Source organism: Mesoplodon densirostris, chromosome 4 (genome assembly GCF_025265405.1).
Source record: "Mesoplodon densirostris isolate mMesDen1 chromosome 4, mMesDen1 primary haplotype, whole genome shotgun sequence".
NCBI lineage: Eukaryota > Metazoa > Chordata > Mammalia > Artiodactyla > Ziphiidae > Mesoplodon > Mesoplodon densirostris.
The window spans coordinates 41,074,640-41,093,419 of record NC_082664.1 but is presented as its reverse complement, the minus strand read 5'-3'; the positions used below and the strand labels follow the sequence as shown (position 1 = coordinate 41,093,419).

General features: G+C 37.2%; 1 protein-coding gene across 3 annotated transcripts in view; it reads left to right on the top strand.

Moving 5' to 3' along the window:
* The window catches only part of SYT16 (synaptotagmin 16), a 255,605-nt gene that overhangs the window by 173,524 nt on the left and 63,301 nt on the right, over positions 1–18,780 (top strand). The gene's annotated exons all lie outside the window — the stretch shown is intronic.

The window sequence follows — 18,780 nt, the reverse complement described above, 5'->3', positions numbered from 1 at the left end:
CTTCTATCACCATAGATTAAGGACATTTCTTTCTACTCCTAGTTTGTTTAGGAATAGAATGGGGAGATACATTTTATTATACACTTATTCTGCATCTATTGGAGTAACCATAAGATTTTTTCCCCTTCTTTTTTCTGTTACTGGGTAGATTATATTGGTTGATTTTCAAATGTTAAAACAACTTTGCATTTTCAGAGTAAATCCCACCTGGTTATGACATGTTATTCTTCTTATATATCAAGGGATTTGAATTTCAAATATCTTGGTTATGGTTTCTTATATCTTGTTCATGAATGATATTGGCCTGTCATTGTCTTTTCTTGTAATGTCCTTTTCAGGTTTTAGTACCAAGGCTATGGTTGCCCCATCACAATGTATGAACAATGTTTACTTCTTTTTCTGCTCTCTTACTATGTAAGTTTGATATTTTTTCTTCTTTTAAAGTTAGCAGATTTCACTAGTGAAGCCATTTGGGATTGGTGTTTTCTTGGTGAAAACAAATCAAATAATTGATTAAATTTATTTAATATATAGTGGACCTTTCAGATTTTCTTCTTCTGTTGGGTCTTTTCTAATACATAACTTTTTTCTAAAGTATACATGCAGAGTTATGTTTCCTTAAAAACACTGCTTTAGCTGCCACCCACAAGTTTAATATGTTATATTTTCATTGTAAGTAAGCTCAACATATTTTCTAATTTTTTCCAGGTGTTTTTCTGGTTATCTTTCTTTTATTGATTTCTAGTTTAACTGCCCTGTAGTCAGAGAATATACCATGATTTCAATTCTTTGGATTTTGAAATTTGTGATGCTTTCATTATGGCACAGCATATAGATCATTTTTGATAAATATCCCATGTAACCTTGAAAAGAATGCGTATCATGAAGGTGTGTGTTATATACATTCTCTATATTATGGTAATTTGGCTAATCATATTCAATTTTTATGTAATCTGATTTCTTTTCTTTCTTTTTATTTATTTTTTTTTTTTTTTGCTGTACGAGGGCCTCTCACTGCTGTGGCCTCTCCTGTTGCGGAGCACAGGCTCCGGACGCGCAGGCTCAGCGGCCATGGCTCGCGGGCCCAGCCGCTCCGTGGCATGTGGGTTCCTCCCGGACTGGGGCACAAACCCGTGTCCCCTGCATCGGCAGGCGGACTCTCAACCACTGCGCCACCAGGGAAGCCCCTCTTTTCTTTTTTTTTTTTACGTCAGTTTTGGAGAGAGGAGTGTTAAAACCTTGAAATATGACAAATTGTTCTTTTTTTCTTTATATAACTTGAAGTTATATTATTTATGGTTGTTTTGTCTTCCTATTAAACTGACCATTTTAGCATTATGAAGCATCCTTTCTTATTTTGAATAATACTTCCTGCCTTAAAGTTTATTCTGATATTATATAACTGTACCATATTACTTTTGGTTACTGTTTGCATGTTAGATCTTTTTCCTTTCCAGTTGTATCAAATTTAAAGTGGTCTCTTATAAATAGTTACACAGTTGACCCTTGAACAACAGGGTGTTAGGGACACCAACCCTCCGGGTAGTCTAGTATCTGCGTATATTTTATACTCAGCCATATCTGCAGTTCCGCATCCAGAAGATTTCCTTGGATTGTGTAGCACTGTAGTATTTACTTTTGAAAAATATCCACGTATAAGGGAATCCATGCAGTTCAAACCCATGTTGTTCAAGGGTCAGCTGTAGTTGTATATTTTTTTTTTACTTTTATCTAGTGTAACAGTATTTATATTTTAAGTGGGTTATTCCATCAATTTACATTTAATATAGTTACTGACATAATTAGGTTTAAGGTATCTTACTGTTTATTTTCTATACTCATCCTGTCTGCTTTTTGTTCCATTATTTTCTGTCTTGCCTTTTGGATTAATCAAGTATTTGTATTATTTGATTTTTTTCTTAAATTTTTAGTTATGTATTCTTTTATTCTTTAGGTGGTTACTCTAGAGATTATAATATTCATTATTGACTTTTTAAAGTCTGCTCTAAATTAGTATTTTTATCAGATACTTCCTGAGCAATGCAAAAACTTTATAACATTCTAATTTTATATACCTACCTCTATACTTTTGTATTTCTGTAGTCATATCTTTTATTTACACAAATATCTTAAATCCCCAGGGAGTTGTAATTAATTTTTGTTTTTTATTAAGGTATAATTTAAATATTTTACCACTTCCTGGGTAGTGTGAGGACCTTACAACAGTATATTCCTAATTCTTACCTCGATCTTTTGTTGTCATACATATACTTTAACTTATGCTCTAAATTCCCAGTATATTGCTATTATTTTTGCTTTAGACAGTTATCTTACAGAAAAATTAGAAATAAGAAGAAAATAATTTAAAAATTTACCTTCATTTACGTCATTTCTAGCACTGTTCATTTTGTTATATAGTTTCAAGTTTCTATCTGTATTATGGTTCTTCACTCTGAAGAACTAGGTCTTGTAGTATAGGTGTGCTGCAAATACATGATAAAGAATCTGCTGTAATTCTTACCTCTGTTCCCTCATATGTAATGTGTCCTTTCTTTCCCCTGACTGCTTCAAGGTTTTTTTTTTAAACATTGTTTTTCAGCAGTTTGAATATGGTGTGTGTGTGTGTTTAACTTATCTGGATTTGTGTTTTTTAATCTTCTTAAATCAATGGTTTGATATTTATTAATTTAGGGGGGGATTCTTGGCTGTTATCTCTTTAAACATTCTTTTCCTCTGTTCTCTCTCTTCTCCTAGTAGGATTCCAATATCTCATATGTTATACCTTTAGATATTGACCACAGTTCTTGGATGTTGTGTTCTTTTTTATGTTTGTGTTTCAGTTGGGATAATTACTGTTGACTTATTTTTAAGTTTATAGTTTTTTTCCCTTTACTATGTTAAGTCTAATGTGATTCCATTAAAGGGATTCTTCATCTCTTACAGTGCTTTTCTTTTCTAACATTTCCATCTGGATCTTTTTCTTTTTTTCTTTTTTTTAACGGTTTCCATCTCTGAAATGCTTCCTCTGATAGTGCATGTTATCTACCTTTTCTGTTAGTCTTTAACATATTCCTCATTGTTGTTTTAATTTTCCTCTTTCATAGTTCTAGCATCTGTGTCACATCTGAGTCTGGTTCTCTGGATTGCTTCGTCTCAATGGTGTCTTGTTTTTCCTTGCTTTTTTGTGTGTCTCATAATTTGTTTCTGAAATCTAGACATCTTGTGTAAGGTATATAGGTTGAGAACTGAGGTGAATAGCATTTATGATTGGAAATACGCATACCTTATCTTTTACTACACCTTTAATATGAGGAGTTGAGTCAAAATAGCCAAGATTTGAGCTGGGTTTAGGTTTAGTTATTGTTATTGTTCTGTGCACCATAGACTTCAAATTCTTCTAGTGTTACCTTGGTGTTTAGGGTAGGGGCAAGTTTACCAGAGAGTTTTTTCTTAATATTTGCTCCACTCTTAGGTTTAAGTGTTCCCCTTGGCCTCCACATCACAGAAGGTCTGTCTCCACGTTCTTGACACACCCCCAGCAGGAGATTGCTGTTTCTCCTTATGATACTTGCTAGCCTGGTGGGCAGAGTGGGATGGTGTTCTCTGTTATCTGATATAGATTGGTCTCTGGGGAGTGGTATGCCCCTGAGTCTTGTGGCTGTGGCATTCTTGGTAATCCTATCTCTTGGCCAGAGGTACAGGACAGCTAATGATCTGGATCCAGGATGTGTTTCTGCCACTCTCTGCTGGTAGAATTAGAGACTTTTTTCCATTCCTTTTCTCTAGCTGCGGAGGTGTTCACCTGTGCCCTAAAGCCAACAGAATTTTCTGTCTTTAGCGGGTTATGTCTCCTATGCCCTAGGAGAGAGAGGGGAGAATAATCTGTGTGGACCATTTTCCACAGTGGCTGCTGTTTCCTTTCGACAAGACTGAACCAAGAGGGAGGGTTTCTCTTGTCTTTCACTCCAGTTTTTCTTATTAGTACCCAATGAAGATGGTTGAGGAGAGTCTGCAAGTGGGTATAAATTTCTGTGTCCACAGCTCCTAGAGGTTTTATGTTCATGCTAGCTCATACTTGGATTTCAGCAATTTGTTAAAAGTTTTAGCTAAATTATTCATAATGGCTTGACTTGGGTCCAGTGTCTGTCTCAGGTAAGCAGGTTTTAGTATCTTGTATCTTTTTGGAGGCTCCTGTCTTTCCTTAGATTTGTCAGTTACTTGGTTGCCCTGAAAGATAAGCTCTCTCTAATGGGTTCAAGAAAAGTTGTAATGTTGCAAATTTTTTTTGTAGGGGTGGGAGGTAATCTATTGTGGGAAGCATACTATAGTTATTGTTAAAGAGTTCAAATTATATTGATGCATTCCTTTGTTTTTCATCTCTTGTACATTTCCATAATTCCACATTGGATAATTTCCCTTTAGTTTTAAGAATTCCATTTAGTATTCTTGTAGTGCCAGTTTGCTGCTTATGAATTTCTCAGTATTTACGTGTTTGAAATGTATTTTTCTTTATTTTTGAAGTTAATTTTTACTGGATATAAAATTCTAAATTGGTAGTTATTTTTATTTCAGTATTTTAAATATATTATTCCATTCTCTTCAAGTTTCATCTTTTTTTTTTCTGTTGAGTATTTAGACTTCAATTGTTGCTCCTTTGAAGCTAATGTGCTTTGCTCTGACTGCTTTTATGAGTTTGTCTTATTTATTTGCAGTTTACCATGATGTGTTTAGTGGTAGTTTGCTTTTTATTTATTTTCATAGGACTTCTTGAATATGTGGTTTGATGTCTTCCATCCATTTGGGAGGATTTTGGCCATTATTTCTTCAGATACTGCTTCTGCCACTTTCTTTTTCTTCTAAAATTTCAATTACACACACACACACACACACACATGTATTTCATAAGTTATTTGGGCTTTTTTTCCATATTTGTAATCTATTTTTCCATGTGCTTCAACATGGGTATTTTCAGATCACTCTTCTTCCACTTTGCTTTGTCTAATCTGCTATTGAGCTCATCAACTGAATTCCAGACATTACAGATCAAAAATTGTAGAGGCTCTGGATGATTTTGTTTTCTTCCAAAAGAGCCTGATTTTTCTGCTGGCAGGCAGCTGGAGTAGCAGTACCAGGATCACTGGGACACTTTTAAGGATTTATTTTTGGGCTTTTGGAGGCAGGCTTATTTTATTCTTAACTTTACTCCCTGAGATAGCTCTTATTCTGAACATGTAGTGCCTCTGAGGTCTCCCCTGAAAGAGTGTTTATTAAGTTTCTTCTACCTTCATGGAATTTGACCTCCAACCTCTGTCTCTCTCAAAACATGAAATTGATAAAATCTATGTTTACGTTTTTAGCCTCTGAGCTGTTAGCTTTTTAAAGTTCATGTACAGTTTAGGAATTGGCCAACAACTTGAGGGGAATTTTTACTCAGATTTTTCTGAGGCTACTTCCTCACTGGGATTTTACCTCAGAGCCTCAGCTGCTTTTGGCTGCTCTAAACTCTGATCTTTTTTCTAGTTCCCCATCCTGGGATTTTGAAAGCTGCCCTCAGGGAGATAGTGGAGGTGAGTGTGTAGTTCACCTTCAGTGCTTCCTATTTCTCAACATCATAGACCCTAAGCACTGCCTATATTGGTTGTTCCTGAATAGATTCAACATTTGTTCAAACAGTTGTTTTAAATTTATTTTTGTTCAGCTTTTATAAATGGTTTTGTCAGATGGTTATTCTTTATCAGAATATTACTCCATCCTTAGATTTTTAATTGTATTGTTTTGCTACCTTATAAAACACATTTCAACTATCCTGTTTTCAACCAAATGTTGGTATGAATTTTCAAATGTGTTAATCTTGCCTGTTTGATTCAAAATTTCATATGGGAAAAATTTTATCAAATTCTAATAAAAATCTTATTGTGTTCTGTATAAAAATCAGAGGAAGAAATGATACCTTTATAACATACCTTTCCATTTATGATTGTGGAATGTTTTCCCATTATTTCCTGATGCCCTTTAATAAATATCACTAAAGTAGCTCAAATATGAACAATAATTTTATGGTCATAATAATATAAACACCAACTTAAGATTTAACAAAAAGTATTGTATATAATATTTGGACAAAAGAGGAAGAGGATGGGAGTAGTAGTATGAAATAGCCAAATCTTCATCTACTATGACCGTAATTCTGTAGACAGTCTAAACTTGATAAGTCAAAAATAGCAGTGTAAATGTACTTTTTAAATTGGAAGTAAATTCCAGAAGAATGAATTCAAAGAGTTTAAAGTATTTGTCTCTGAGGAGAAGAATAGAGAGGTGGGACCAAGGACTGCTATTTTTCATTATTATTCATTAGTACTCTTTGATTTAAGAAAAGTGATGCATATTTATTATCCTTAGAGTAAAACTTACATAAAATGAGGTGGCTTGTTATTTATTAGACTTTATTTTTTAGGCCAGTTTTAAGTTCACAGTAAAGTTGAGCACAGAGTACAGAGTTCCCTTATACCCCTTGCACTCCCCGCTATGCATGGCCTGCTCCACTATCAACGTTCCTCCACCCCCCGCCCAGAGTGGTACATTTGTTATAATTGATGAACCTACACTGACACGTTATTATCACCCAAAGTCGTGGTTTACATTAGGGTTCACTTTTGGTGTTAATACAGTCCATGGGTTTTGACAAACATACACATAACCACGTGTATCTGTCATTATAGTAGCTTATAGAATAGTTTCACTGCCCTAAAAATCCTCTGTGCTCTGCTTATTCATCCCTTTCTCCCCCTATAAACCCTGGCAACCACTGGTCATTTTACTTTCCCCATTGTTTTGCCTTTGTAGACTGCCATAAACTTGGAATCATACATCATGCAGCTTTTTCATATTGGCTTCTTTTGCTAATGCTATGCATTTAAGTCTTCCCCAGGTCTTTTCGTGGCTTGATAGCTCATTTTTAGTGTTGTATAATATTCCATTATCTGGATGTAACACAAGTTGTTTATCCATTCACTTACCAAAGGACATATGTTTGCTTCCAAGTTGTTTCAGTTATGAATAAACCTGCTATAAATAATCAGTGCAGGTTTTTATGTGAGCCTCAGTTTTCAAAAACTTTTGGTAAATACCAAGGAGCATGATTACTGGATCACATGGTAATAGTATGTTTAGTTTTGTTAGAAACTTCCAAATTGTCTTCTCTTTGTCCCTGTCCTTTTGTTTAATTAGAGAACTTCCCCTCTTCTTTAATCTTACATAGTGCAAGAAGAGGAGTCTCCCTGACTTATGTTTTTCCCATAATAAAGTATATTTCAAACTGTATTAACCTATTCTTTTTTTTTTTCTTTCACTAGTTTATAAGCTTTATGGAGGCATGCATCCTATCAGTCTTGTTTACTACTGTAGTACTAGAACCAGTACCCAGCCTGGATGTAAGTAGGTGCTCAGATAAAAACTTGTTGAATAAATGAATAATATGTTTTCCTTCTAATAATCTGTTAGGTTTTCCTTCAGGACCAAGTATATGACCTATTATAAGCGCTTTATTGACAGATGAAAATAAGATGTCTTCTCTGCTTTTAAGGGGGCAGTGCTTGTAATGTATTAATTATATTCATATTTTCAACTACTTTTTGTTTACTTGATCTGTCAGAGATTGAAAAATATTTTTTCAGGTTTTTGTTAAAATATTTTTTACACAATTGGATGCTGTGTTCTTCACAGAATTGTTCATGATAGTGATGTCTTCATCGTGAAGTTTCTCTTTTATCATTTTCAAAACTAACTTTCTCTGTCTACTTAATGCTCTTTGCCTTAAACTCATCTTTTCCTGAAATTAACCTGTAAGTTGTTTTATCAAAAAATCTGTGGAAAAAATGGGGAGAAGTTCCCTGAGAACATGTTGAAGGTTTTACTTTTTCTGTTTCCTTCCCTAGCATCTGTGACTTTATCCATAACATTCAGGATCTGGTTTCATATCCCAGTTCAGCCTTGGCCATTGTGCATCTCTGATAGCAGTACTTTCCAGAATGAATGTAGACTTAATGGTATATGGGACCAGGAAAGAGAAATGGCTCTAGCACCTCAAAGGCAGAGCCCAAGAAAGGGGGGCTGTGGTCTGAACTGGAGAGATACCTTGTTTATGGGTTGGTGGCCCGAGACCTGGGTTTCTCTAAGGGTGTAGCAGGAATGGATATAAGAGCTTTTACATCCAGAGGCTGTTCTGATTGGTTGGTGCCGATGTCTCATTGGCTGTTAAAAATGTTTAATATCATCCTCCTGTCATTATGTTATTCTGCTTTTTAGATTGAAGTATGAGTTTGCCAGCTGTTGTATTTCAATCCAGCCTTACGTGCATGGCAGTAATACTCAGAGGTGACATTCCACTGATCACTATCCTTTGGTTCCCTCAGTGTCCTAGCATTGCATGTTTGATGTTATGTTAGGAGTCTCACTCTCCTTAACCTTCCCACTAAATCAGGCTTGGGTACCTGATTGAAAACACAACTCAGAAGTCTCAAAACAGCCATGTTTAATATGAGTCTTCTGTTCCTTCTGTTGTCTTCCCCAAACTGCTTGAGGAGAGCCTTTTTATTTCAGAGGGAATTTTGTACTTTGTGCAGTCAGTGCATCTCTGACAAGTTGCTGATTTTTATTGCAGAGCTTTGGACTGCTGGCGGTTGTGTCAAACGTGGGATATGATTCCTTAGGAAAGAGAAGCCTCTGAGGTTTTTTTTTTTTATTTTTTTTGTGGTACGCGGGCCTCTCACTGTTGTGGCCTCTCCCGTTGTGGAGCACAGGCTCCGGACGCGCAGGCTCAGCGGCCATGGCTCATGGGCCCAGCCACTCCGCGGCATGTGGGGATCCTCCTGGACCGGGGCACGAACCCGTGTCCCCTGCATCGGCAGACGGACTCTCAACCACTGCGCCACCAGGGAAGCCCAGCCTCTGAGTTTTATATACCCAAAAGAGTTGTTATCCTTATCCTCTGTGTCCCTGAAGGTTTTGATGTTCCACCTGAGCAACTCTGTATTCAGTGGCCATGACTGTGCTGTTACCGGCCTGGCTGGGCTTTGGCCGACAGAACTTGGGTTGTGTCACCACACAATTCCCTGAATAGTCACTTATGTTTGGCCGCTGCCTTCAGTTGGTTCTCTTGCAACTGTCCGATCTGAGCCTCGAATAAGTGGGTTGTGCACTTACTGGGTTATATTGAAAAGTGTAGTGGTAGTGGTGGTGATGGTTATTATAACTGGTGTCGTTTCTTGAAAGCTAACTAGGTGCCAAGCAGTTCTAACTGCTTTATGTGAATAATTCTAAGTGCTTTATATGTACAAGCCTATAAGTACTGTATTGACTCCATTTTACAGAAGAGGAAACTGAGGCACAGAGGACATACTAGTATGTGGCAGAGCAGGATTTGAACACAGGCAGTCTGGCTCTTGACCACAGTGTTATTCTGCCTTTAAAAATAATTAACCCGTAGCATCTCTCTGTTTGCTTAAACTTTTAGGTAAGTTGCAGAATATTTTGTATGAATTTTCATGTTAATTATAGTTGTCAAAATAGAATGAAGAATTATATGAAAGGACTGATTAAGGAGAACAGGTTTTATGGTTGAATGGGAAAAGTCACCAAAGTGTAAACATCTGAAAGGCTAACATCTTATTATTATAACCAGGATTGATATATATTTTAGTAAAGTACTCACACAACAATTTTGGAATGGGCTTAGAAGACAATATAAAAAGGGAACTTGAAAATTAATTTATAAATGCAAACTTGAAAGTACTAAGAATATAGACAGTACCGTGAAGTGTAATCAAGAAAAAGAAGTAGGAAAAACTTCGTGGAATTTATTAAGTAAAATAAAAAACAAATAGAGGACATTTCAGTATTCTGGGAGCTATTTCTTTAAAGCAAAAGTAGCTATGTCTATTCCCCAGAGGAAAATTCATTCAGGGGCCAGCGTTTAATGCAGTGTGTGATGCTTTGCACAATTACCTTTCATCCGAGTGGTTCCCGAAGGTCCAGCCTAAACATCACAATTAGGAATGAAGTGGCCCTTTTGGAGAAACGTCTTGGGTGAATGTGAGGTAAAAGGAGATATAAAGAGCATCCATCACCTTCCCCCAGATTGGCTGTGGCCACACTTCACGCTGGGAACAGACGTCAGGCTTTTCTGCTGCACCTGTGTGGACAAGAAACGATGGCCACTGGTGGTTTGATCTTGAGTGTGAAGCTTCTTGCTGCTGGTATGGAGATCATGTGGGACTCTAAAAATGATATGTTACACTTCCTTTTGGGAATTCTGTTCCCAGAATAGCATAGTTCTTTGAAATCCTCATTTAAATACACTTCATGATTCGTGGAAGGTGAGAATGCTCACACCTGCTTTGCAAATTGATAAACTATGCCCTAAATTCATAACAGGTGGTTTGCTTGAAGTCAGGTAGTGAGTCAGCAGTGGGACTACCAACAGAATCCAGTTTTTCTGTCACCTGCTGACTCTCTGGAGGAGGTCTCCCAGCTCCCTTTTAATGTTAGGTAATTGGGGAAAAAAAAGTCTCAGTAGTAGGGAGAGTTGGCCGGTTTTATCAGTTTGAGGGCATTGCCTTTCTGTGAGTGTATGTGTGTGTACACATCGGAGTATTTGTGTGTGTTTCTATGTTTTCCTATGTTTTCTGAAACATTTTTGCCAAGTGGTATCTTCTTCCCACTTCCCAGATGGTAGTTCTGATTTTTTTTTTGTTTGTTTTGGAAATTGCTCACAAATCAGGAGGCTTCATTTGCCAGTTGACAGATTTTAACAGCAGCTGGTAGGTGACCACCCTCCACCACCCATTCCTCCCACCCTCTTCCTCGGCTGGGCATCAACAGATAGTGCCGAAAAACTAGGGGATCCTTAGCTCTGTGAGGGAGGTTTGGATAGTAGGGAAGTCTGACCATTATTGAAAAGATTCAATACAAAACCAAATTGAAATGTGTCTTTCTGCTTACATGAAAGCCATTTTTGCAAGTCTTTCTCTGACTCCTTTTTTTTTATCAGTTCCTTTTCAGTAGAATGGTACCTTTGTCCACTTTTATTGTGCTGCTAGGGGGAGAAAAGTTAGTCTTAAAAGTGTTATAAACAGAACTTGCTGAATGGAATATTGAAAATTCAACCAAAAAGTGATGAATCCCTTGTGTAGAAATCATTTTGAAATGTCTGAATGACCAGTTGTACTGAGACAAGTGTGGCCTTGATTTAACTTAATTGGTTGGAAAATACAAGATCCGTGGAGGCCATCCCCACACCAGTCCAGATCCCATCTAATTTTGTGCCGTAAATTTTGTTTATTACTCTCACTTTCTCTTTCACACAGAGTTGAACTACCTGTTTCACTCCCTTGCCAGTAGTGGAATGTAGCTTTCATCAGTTTGCAGCATAGAGGTTTTCATTTGCTATTTGTTAATCAGATTCAAAGGTGGTTTTAACCTTTCTCTCAGTTAGTGAAAAGAGTGTGTTATCATTGCTTGAGGCCAACCATAGATGAAATAAAATGGATTTCCAGACAGTGGCCTTTTGTATTCATAAAATGAAAAGCTGCAAAGAAAGAAAATCAGGGTCATGACTTACCTGTTGCAATTGTTTATTAATAAACATCAGAGATATTTATTAATAACCAAATGCATCATTTAATTTCAAGTTGAAGAACATGTACTTTGGAACCAAACTCTCTGTGATTAAAGCCTAGGTGACTTTGGGCATGTTAACTTACATCCTCTATGCCTCAGTTTCCTTATCTATAAAATGGGGAGAAATAGTAGTATCTGTCTCATAGCATTGTTGTGAGGATTATGTGAGATACTGAAAAGCACATAAGCTGCACAGAATAGATTTTCTTGAACTATTAAAATCTACTTAGTTTAATATTTTGAATGTTGGCTTTAAAGTTTCTTTGAAAATATATGCAACATGTTAAAAGATAAAAGGTCACAATGTGGGCTTCCCTGGTGGCACAGTGGTTGAGAGTCCGCCTGCCGATGCAGAGGACACGGGTTCGTGCCCCGGTCCAGGAGGATCCCACATGCCACGGAGCAGCTGGGCCCATGAGCCATGGCCGCTGAACCTGCGCGTCCGGAACCTGTGCTCCGCAACGGGAGAGGCCGCAGCAGTGAGAGGCCCGTGTACTGCAAAAAAAAAAAAGGTCACAATGTGCAAATAACTACAAACCTGTCGATATTAAACATAACGACTCCTGTTTAGTTGAGTTCAGAGAAGACTTACAATCTGGGTTTCTAGGGAGCTAAACTGCATTAATTTGCAGGTCTATTCCCATTTAGCACAAACACTATAGTTAGAAGAACACCGGGAAGCTGTTCAGAAATGGAGATGATGTTCACAGTATATTTCAAAGGTAGAAAAAAATAGTTCAACCTTATTTGAAAAGCAAATAGTTACTAATCTTTGTGAGCAGCTAGTTGAACTGTGGGACATCTTTTCAGTTCTACTAATCGGGAAAACAAGAAAGGCAAATGTGAGCCTGGAAGTGAGATAAATGATGGTGTTTTAGGGCTAAAAGTAATTTAGAAATCTGAAGAGTCCCCTTATGTTACAGTCCAGGAAACAGAGACCTGGAGCATATGGTGGACTTGCTCTAAATCACATGAATAGGTGGTGATGGGGGACATGCATCATGACTCATGCAGTGACTTGATATCTAACTCACCTCCCTGGGTAAATTAGGAAATCTGGATCAAGTGGTGACGCTAACTCAGTGACCCTTGACACCAAGGAACCAGGCCCTGTACTGAAGGTAAGAGTGGGTGGTGTCTGTGTCAGAGTTTGGCCAAAGGGGAAGGCTTTAGCTTTATCTGGTACTGAAAAGGCTGTTGGGACATGAGAAAGGGCCTGACCAGGAAAGATGGACTTTATAATCTGAACCCTAAAAGCAAGAAGCTGAAGATACTAAAATCCTAAAAAATGCAGCAGCACAGTTTTCAAACTATAAAATTGGAAACGCATTTAATGGAGTGCAGAATAGCAGGTGAATTACCTTGACAGTGGCTAGCGATTAGGAGGGAATTCACTGGCTTAGATGAACAAAACGGGAATGATGAGATAGATGACCCAGTAAGTTGAAGAAAAGGTAAGCATGGAAAGTGGAAGGAAAGTCAAGTTATAAAAGAAAGATGGTAGAAGCCTAAAAATAAAGAAGGTGAATGTTGACATTATTGTCAGCAACTGAATATCTTAATAAAATTTAAAATTTCATGGAAATGCAAGATTCTATTAAGATAATTTTTATCATTTTCTTCACTATGGAAAAACCACTTAATATTTCTGGTTTTTAATTTCTTTCCCTGTACGATAAGAATTAAAATAGCATATCAGCCTAAAAGTCTGTTATTTTATGACATTTAGAAGGAAGGATCATTTACTTTAAAATTTCTCCAAATAGTGACAATTTCAATTCTATTATTTTGTAGTATCCATTAGCTTAGGATGCTTTTGTTTACCTAATACACAACACATTCTTATGTGGGTTTATAGATATATTATTTATTTGAGTTTATAAAAATGGATCCACATAGGGTAATGACACTGAATAATGACAATGATCTTTTAGCTTTAAATGCCTGGTTAGTTTTGCAAACAAAAGTCTCAAAAATCTGATTAAACATAACATTGGTAGATTGGGGAGCTTCTAAACTTAGTAAAAAAATCATTAAGGTAAATGTAACAAAATTTTTAAAAACGAATTGAGGAGGGGTTAAAGTGGGAGTGGTTAGTGGTTTTTTTTCAGGAATATTTTGGTAAACAGAATTTTTTTTCCAGCCCATTTACCTAATGAAAGTGTCATTAAAATGTATGAAAGAAATTTTTACCCCTAATTATTTTTAGTGTACCCATCAGATTTGGTTTTTAATTCTGTGGTTTTAGAAATATACAAACTATTGAGTGTATAGCTAATTATCAGATAATAAATTACAATATCAGCAACCTTTAAAAGACATTTCGTGAAGTTTAAAGTATCTCTGATGTTAACATAATAAACTTAAGGAAAATATATTTCTCTGTAAATATTTCAGAAAATATAATATCTCAGAAAAAACACAGAGGAAGCTAAATTTTTAATTTGATTTTAAAATATTAAGGCAGAAGTACATTTCAAAAACCATAGGACAATTGAATGTGAGTGTTATAGACAAGGATAAAAATGTATCTTTAGATTTTGTTAGTAATGAAATAAGCTTAATTTTTTCCCCCTGCAGCTCAAATGTGGAAATAAAATGTTGCACCTTATGACAAATCAATGTACTAAGTATAAACTCTGGTTATCAAACCAGGGATATCTCTCCTCTCCTACCCCAAGGCATAAAGCATAGAAACTAGTAGTTTTTATTTTCAAAACAGGGACACATATTATGGAAGAAACTTAACAATCATAGATAAACTGAATCATTTGACAAGAAGTTCACAGGCCATTATGAAGAAAGGGAGAGGGTATGAGAGCATGAGCAAGGTGGAGAGGAAAAGGTTAGTACCCTGCAGGAAAATGAAAGATGTAGAGATATGTTGATTTATGAATTATAGCTAATATCCAATTAAAACCCAAAACCTCCTTATATCATACACAAAGATTAACTCAAAATGGGCCCTAGATGTTAACTGTGAGAGCCAAAGCTATAAACTTTTAGAAACAAACCCAGGGGTATATTTTTATGACCTTGGTTTAGCCAAAGCCTTATTAACAGGTGACCAAAAAACCCCACAAAAACCTACATAAATTAGACTTTGTAAAAATTAAACGACTTTTGTACTGCAAATGGTACCATCAACAAAGTGAAGAGACAACCTAGAGAATAGGAAACAGTACTTGCAAATAATGTATCTAATAAGGGACTTGTATCTAGAATATATAAAGAACTCTTCCAACTCAATAATAAAAAGGCAATTAGAAAATGGGCAAAGGACTTGAATAGACATTTCTCCAAAGAAGATATACAAATGGCCAATAAACACATGATAAGATGCTCAACATCATTAGCCATCAGGGAAATGCAAATTAAAACCATAATAAGATAGCACCTCACATCCACTAGGATGGCCATAATAAAAAAAGACAGGTAATAACAAGTGTTAGTGAGGATGTGGAGAAATTGGGGGATGATGTTCTAAAATTGTGGTGATGGCTGCATAGCTCTGTAAACCATTGAATTGCACCCTTAAAATCGGTGAATTATATGTCATGTGAATTATATCTCTACAAAGCTGTTTAAGAAAACCCTCAAAACCCTCCCCCCGCCGAAATAAAAACTGTCCTACATAGTCATCTTCCAGAAAGTGACAAAAGCTTTACTGTTGAGGATGGACTTGACTGAACATCATACCTGCAGACCACAGTTTTCTTAGTTTGTCTTTGGGCTTTTTTGGCTATGACAGATGCAGTGTCTCTGAAGTGACCTTAAGTGTGTGCATATGCCTGTCTGTATTCCTGGTGCATTAGGTGGGTAATTTTTGAGTAGGGAGAGTCAAATGCTGCCCTTAGGGTGCTGTGAGGGTCAGATTCTCACATGCAGGTTATTTAACATGTTGCTGGAAATGGTATCCCCCTTAAACCCAACTTGCATCATGATCACTTTTAGTGTATGTTCTAGAACTCATCATGAAGTAGTTCCAAGGGCACAGAGCCCAATTGTTTAGGATCTTATTTTAAAAATATGAATTGTTTCTGTTTATGCTATATACTGCTTTGATTTTTACCTTGTCCTAATTATTTGGTCAATGCTTCTGTTCATCTCTTTATTATAATAGCTCTTAAAACATTGAATCCATTTAGTTAAGAGAAAAAAATGAAGATAAAGAAAAGAAGGATAGAATACAGGAAGAAAATAATGAGGGAAAATATTTGTGATTTTATTAAAGAGACAAGTAGATATCCACTTACAGGTTTAGCAAAAAGAAATTAAAGTAGATTAATAGAAGCTAAATTTGATCAACAGTGTTTCACTGTTGTACACTCAGCCCCTGTTTACCAACAGGTTCTCTTCCAAGGGTTTCTTCGTAAGCTATTTGGAATGTGAAAGGCTTTTTCCTATTAAGAGTTGGGGCTGACGTCCAGACCACAAAGCCCATTTAATCTGTGTGTATCAGAAATACAAGATAACGGGTTGTATAGATGCTAATGAAATATCTAACTGATCCATTTAACACATTTGTGTTCAACACCCACTCTGTGCCTGATTATGGTGATAGGTGCTTTTCTGTGTTTGATGCTTTGAGGGGTCCATCTCTTTCCACTATAGTTAGATGCGGCTAATTAATTACTGCTTTCATTTAATAAATATTTATCAAGCAGCTGCTGTGGGCTGGACTCTTCTCTGGCTTGGCTCTGAGATTGCAGACAGAGGGACTCTGCTCCCACTTTCAAGGAGCTGCCTGTCTAGAGGGGGCACAGACAAGTAAACGGAGAGTTTTAAATTGCTTTGGTAAGTGCTCCCACAGGGGTAAGCACCGACAGAAGGGAGAACAAGAATAAGGGAAAGGAACCCAAGCTCAGGTTTGTGTTTTGGGAGGGGGAGGGGGGAACAGATCCTGAAAAAGCTGAAGATGGAAAAAGGTGAAGAACGAGGTTAAAATTAGGAGTTTGGGATTAACATATACACACTACTATATATAAAATAGATAACCAACAAGGACCTACTGTATAGCACAGGGAACTCTACTTAATATTTTGTAATAACCTATAAGAGAAAAGAATATGAAAAAGATGACTATAATTATAACTATATATATATATGTACTGAATCACTTTGCTGTACACCTGAAACTAATACAACATTGTAAATCAACTGTACTTCAATAAAAAAGTATGAGAATGGGAGTCAAGGGAGCAGAGGTCATTCTGGGCACAGAGACATGAGGATGGGAATAAAGGAAAAAGGTGGCAGCATGTAGGTTGGGAGTAGGTGGCCGCAGGATAGGCATGGTGGGGCTGTAGAGAGATCCAGGCTAGAGGCAGGTGTTGAATGCATGAGTGAAGAGATCAGGAGAGGATGGAGGAAGCTGCTTTGCTGGTCGCCGTTCTGGACTTGGCAGTTGAAGCTGTGGGTAGTTTGAGATTTTAGCAGGTCCAGCATATGGACTGAGCAAAGTGCAGGGTAGAACCCTAAGGAGCACTGGTGCCAAGAGATGAGCAGGGAGCACAGAGGGAAACACGAGGCTGCCTTGCTGTGGAAGATCAGGGGAGGAACGTCCTCTGTCATATTTCATGAGCGGATCAGTAAGTAGCACTCAAAAGCAGCATCCTCTGAGTGCAGCATCAAGGGACAAGTCATTGCATTTAGATGCCTTTGCCTCTGAGCTGCAAGAGCAGTCTCAGGTGCCCTGAGAAGCCTGGTCCCCATATTAAGTGACTTTCAGGAACGTGGGCTTTTTGCCCCTTCAACTTAATTATGGCAGGAGCTCTGTTTACAAGGTCCTTTTAGTTTTCTCATGTTTACCTTGTATTTTCATAATTTCTTCACCTACTCTGTGCTATTCCAACCCCTAGAATTAAGTTTTATTCTGCAAATGGACTTCTTTAATATCTTTAAACAAAAATTTTTAGAATATTCGAGATTCCTACATCTTAAAAAAATATTTCTTAATAAATCTTGTGGGGAAAAGGTTTGCATGCCTTGATTAAACACCAACATATGGTTTGGGATGTCTCTTCTGGAAATCAGAAACATAAAATTAACTTTTAAATTGATATTTGCAATGTTATTCTTGATACAAAGGTACAAACCCTTATCAGGAATTCCAAAATCCAAGACATCGAAAACTGGAATTTTTTCAAAAGGTCAGGGATGACTTGAACTGAGATGAGGTTATTTAGAGCCTTTACTTATCTCTCTTAGAGTAAACATTTGCATGTTTTAATTATTAGTATGTCTTACTACAAGGTGTTGCCCCAGACCCCACCGGGGTGTTAAATAAATTATGGTATGTGCACCATTTTTTCCTTTTTAAAATCCAAGAGAACCTGAATTCTGAAACATATCTAGCGTCCAGCATTCCAGCAGCAGACTTGGCAGTCTTTGAAGTTACTTGACCCATCTAGGCTATTTCTGCTTTCTTAAATGAGCCCACTTTTCCTGCCTGCTTCATGGCCCTTCACAGGCTTTTGGTATAATGCAAGAGAGAGTTGGGATTATAATTGCCAGGCTGGGTCCATTTTTGCTCATCGATTGTGCCTGACTTCGGGCCTTGGACCTGGCATCTCATAGGGTCAAAGCTGTTTATTAAGCAGATGGGCTTTTAAGTAAGTGAATTTCCTAACATTGTCTTCCCTTTTCCTCTCCTGATTCCAGGCTTGGCTATAGCTCTGCTCTGAAGTCTCTAAACAGGATGTAAGGAGAGTCTTTACTGGGCACAAGTTTGGCCATCAGCTCCATCCTGTAGGCAGTTCTGATCAGTGGATTTTGCTGTTTAAAGTGCATTTACAGATTCTGAGCCTTATCGGGAAAGAGTGCCATGACCAGTTAGTATCCTCTGCTTTGGGTATAGGAGGGAAAAGTTGTAGTGGCACGTGTGCAATACCAGCTACTGTGGATGAGCAGAAACTCTTTGGGTCCCACTTTGGTCTTGCTGTCCTTTGTCATTTGAGGCCCAGCCTGTTGTCTTTCATGGTTCCCTGGCACCTGGGGAATGAAACACCTGTTATTTGTGTTTACCAAGTAGAATAGTGTGATGGAAGGAATATGGACTTTGGAGTCAGACAGAGCCTACATATTACTTAATTTTTGTGGGCC